The 4734-nt window shown below is 36.7% G+C and overlaps 1 protein-coding gene across 1 annotated transcript in view; it reads right to left on the reverse strand.

The window, feature by feature from the left end:
- Positions 1-4600, reverse strand: part of LOC115185996 (tenascin-R) — a 35453-nt gene extending 30853 nt beyond the window's left edge. The window contains exon 1 of the mRNA XM_029745868.1: positions 4306-4600. The gene's annotated coding sequence lies outside the window, so the exon portion shown is untranslated. The remainder of the gene's footprint in view (positions 1-4305) is intronic.
- Between the last annotated feature and the right edge of the window lie 134 nt (positions 4601-4734).

A 4734-nucleotide genomic window follows, 5' to 3' on the forward strand; every position in this document is an offset into this window, starting at 1 on the left:
TCCTATATACAGTATGTTAGTGGTAGAGTTTTTACTCTCCTATATACAGTATGTTAGTGGTAGAGTTTTTACTCTCCTATATACAGTATGTTAATGGTAGAGTTTTTACTCTCCTATATACAGTATGTTAGAGGTAGAGTTTTTACTCTCCTATTTACAGTATGTTAGTGGTAGAGTTTTTACTCTCCTATATACAGTATGTTAGTGGTAGAGTTTTTACTCTCCTATTTACAGTATGTTTATGGTAGTTTTTACTCTCCTATTTACAGTATGTTAGTGGTAGAGTTTTTACTCTCCAATATACAGTATGTTTATGGTAGTTTTTACTCTCCTATTTACAGTATGTTAGAGGTAGAGTTTTTACTCTCTTATATACAGTATGTTAGAGGTAGAGTTTTTGTCTGTGTATGGCCAGAAATTAGTGATTTGTAATGCTGGTTGCACTTTTATCCAATTCAATTATTATGTGACTTTATATGGGGCGGCAGGTAGCCTAGTGGTTAGAGCATTGGACTAGTAACCGAAAGGTTGCAAGATGAAATCCCCGAGCTGACAAGGTAAAAATCTTTCGTTCTGAAAAAGGCAGTTAACCCACTGTTCCTAGGCTGTCATTGAAAATAAGAATTTGTTCTTCACTGACTTGCCTAGTTAAATAAAGGTTAAAGATATACACCACTGCCTAGGACAGGATAATGTCAACAGGTTTTGTTTGTTGCACAGACAGATGCATTGCTCAACTGATATTGCTCGGTTATTGCAGCCATTACAGACCTGTGATATTGACAGTTATAGGGCAAAGGTATATTTACACTTTAGACAGACTGCATTCTAGTGGAGTTTGGCATTCACCCGACTGGCATTTGTGTGATAACAGCAACAGACAAGTGAATGTTTCCAGAGTTTGTCATTGGATGAATCACATAACCAAAGCAGAGCAGATACACACTTGTTTTTAAATGTATGGTATCGGGAATCTAAGAACACACATACTGTACCATACAAACAAAATAGCCTTAACCAATATAATTAACATGATTGGCTTTTGATTCATGTAAATTGTAAGGTATTGTGAAATTGAATAAGAGAATATAAAACAAAACCCATACTGGCACTGACTAGAACACAGAGAATAGTATTATGCACTGACTAGAACACAGAGAATAGTATTATGCTGACACTGACTAGAACACAGAGAATAGTATTATGCTGACACTGACTAGAACACAGAGAATAGTATTATGCACTGACTAGAACACAGAGAATAGTATTATGCACTGACTAGAACACAGAGAATAGTATTATGCTGACACTGACTAGAACACAGAGAATAGTATTATGCACTGACTAGAACACAGAGAATAGTATTATGCTGACACTGACTAGAACACAGAGAATAGTATTATGCACTGACTAGAACACAGAGAATAGTATTATGCTGACACTGACTAGAACACAGAGAATAGTATTATGCTGACACTGACTAGAACACAGAGAATAGTATTATGCTGACACTGACTAGAAAACAGAGAATAGTATTATGCACTGACTAGAACACAGAGAATAGTATTATGCTGACACTGACTAGAACACAGAGAATAGTATTATGCACTGACTAGAACACAGAGAATAGTATTATGCTGACACTGACTAGAACACAGAGAATAGTATTATGCACTGACTAGAACACAGAGAATAGTATTATGCACTGACTAGAACACAGAGAATAGTATTATGCTGACACTGACTAGAACACAGAGAATAGTATTATGCACTGACTAGAACACAGAGAATAGTATTATGCTGACACTGACTAGAACACAGAGAATAGTATTATGCACTGACTAGAACACAGAGAATAGTATTATGCACTGACTAGAACACAGAGAATAGTATTATGCTGACACTGACTAGAACACAGAGAATAGTATTATGCACTGACTAGAACACAGAGAATAGTATTATGCTGACACTGACTAGAACACAGAGAATAGTATTATGCTGACACTGACTAGAACACAGAGAATAGTATTATGCACTGACTAGAACACAGAGAATAGTATTATGCTGACACTGACTAGAACACAGAGAATAGTATTATGCACTGACTAGAACACAGAGAATAGTATTATGCTGACACTGACTAGAACACAGAGAATAGTATTATGCACTGACTAGAACACAGAGAATAGTATTATGCTGGCACTGACTAGAACACAGAGAATAGTATTATGCTGACACTGACTAGAACACAGAGAATAGTATTATGCTGACACTGACTAGAACACAGAGAATAGTATTATGCACTGACTAGAACACAGAGAATAGTATTATGCTGACACTGACTAGAACACAGAGAATAGTATTATGCACTGACTAGAACACAGAGAATAGTATTATGCTGACACTGACTAGAACACAGAGAATAGTATTATGCTGACACTGACTAGAACACAGAGAATAGTATTATGCTGACACTGACTAGAACACAGAGAATAGTATTATGCACTGACTAGAACACAGAGAATAGTATTATGCTGACACTGACTAGAACACAGAGAATAGTATTATGCACCGACTAGAACACAGAGAATAGTATTATGCTGGCACTGACTAGAACACAGAGAATAGTATTATGCACTGACTAGAACACAGAGAATAGTATTATGCTGGCACTGACTAGAACACAGAGAATAGTATTATGCTGACACTGACTAGAACACAGAGAATAGTATTATGCTGACACTGACTAGAACACAGAGAATAGTATTATGCTGACACTGACTAGAACACAGAGAATAGTATTATGCACTGACTAGAACACAGAGAATAGTATTATGCTGGCACTGACTAGAACACAGAGAATAGTATTATGCACCGACTAGAACACAGAGAATAGTATTATGCACTGACTAGAACACAGAGAATAGTATTATGCTGACACTGACTAGAACACAGAGAATAGTATTATGCACTGACTAGAACACAGATAATAGTATTATGCTGACACTGACTAGAACACAGAGAATAGTATTATGCACTGACTAGAACACAGAGAATAGTATTATGCTGGCACTGACTAGAACACAGAGAATAGTATTATGCTGACACTGACTAGAACACAGAGAATAGTATTATGCACTGACTAGAACACAGATAATAGTATTATGCTGACACTGACTAGAACACAGAGAATAGTATTATGCACTGACTAGAACACAGAGAATAGTATTATGCTGGCACTGACTAGAACACAGAGAATAGTATTATGCTGACACTGACTAGAACACAGAGAATAGTATTATGCACTGACTAGAACACAGAGAATAGTATTATGCTGACACTGACTAGAACACAGAGAATATTATTATGCTGGCACTGACTAGAACACAGAGAATAGTATTATGCACTGACTAGAACACAGAGAATAGTATTATGCTGGCACTGACTAGAACACAGAGAATAGTATTATGCTGGCACTGACTAGAACACAGAGAATAGTATTATGCACTGACTAGAACACAGATAATAGTATTATGCACTGACTAGAACACAGAGAATAGTATTATGCTGACACTGACTAGAACACAGAGAATAGTATTATGCACTGACTAGAACACAGAGAATAGTATTATGCACTGACTAGAACACAGAGAATAGTATTATGCACTGATTAGAACACAGAGAATATTATTATGCACTGACTAGAACACAGAGAATAGTATTATGCTGACACTGACTAGAACACAGAGAATAGTATTATGCTGACACTGACTAGAACACAGAGAATAGTATTATGCTGACACTGACTAGAACACAGAGAATAGTATTATGCACTGACTAGAACACAGAGAATAGTATTATGCACTGACTAGAACACAGAGAATAGTATTATGCACTGACTAGAACACAGAGAATAGTATTATGCACTGACTAGAACACAGAGAATAGTATTATGCTGACACTGACTAGAACACAGAGAATAGTATTATGCACTGACTAGAACACAGAGAATAGTATTATGCTGACACTGACTAGAACACAGAGAATAGTATTATGCTGACACTGACTAGAACACAGAGAATAGTATTATGCTGACACTGACTAGAACACAGAGAATAGTATTATGCTGACACTGACTAGAACACAGAGAATAGTATTATGCTGGCACTGACTAGAACACAGAGAATAGTATTATGCTGGCACTGACTAGAACACAGAGAATAGTATCATGCTGGCACTGACTAGAACAGGCCACAGAAATCTTAGAAATCACATGATCTCAGGGAAAACCACAATTGCACTGACCAATGGGAGCATAGACTCTCATTGTGAAATGGAAGAATCTCTCTCCAACGTTCCCCTGGTTTTGACCGCTTCAGCCAAACAGTTAAATAAACTGCTCTGTTTGTAACACCAGATCTAATCCTGTGAAGAGTCTTTTGAATAATAATATCCCAAAGAGGACTTTCTTCTTTTAGTTGTAATCCTTTCTTGCCCATATTGAACCAACCAGTTGAAGAGAACTATACAACAGTTGTCTTTTCAATGAAGTTGTGACAATTTCTTGATTATTGATGATTGACAGTAAGTGGCATCCTGCCTTAATCAGGCAGTGACTACAAATGACATAGGTTTTGTCTCAGAGGGAGAGAGGAAGGGAGGGGCATAAGAGATTGACATGGGGATTGAGAAAGAGAGAAAAGGGAGAGATCTATATAAACTGAGTGAATAAAA

This window comes from Salmo trutta, chromosome 3 (assembly GCF_901001165.1).
Source record: "Salmo trutta chromosome 3, fSalTru1.1, whole genome shotgun sequence".
Lineage (NCBI taxonomy): Eukaryota > Metazoa > Chordata > Actinopteri > Salmoniformes > Salmonidae > Salmo > Salmo trutta.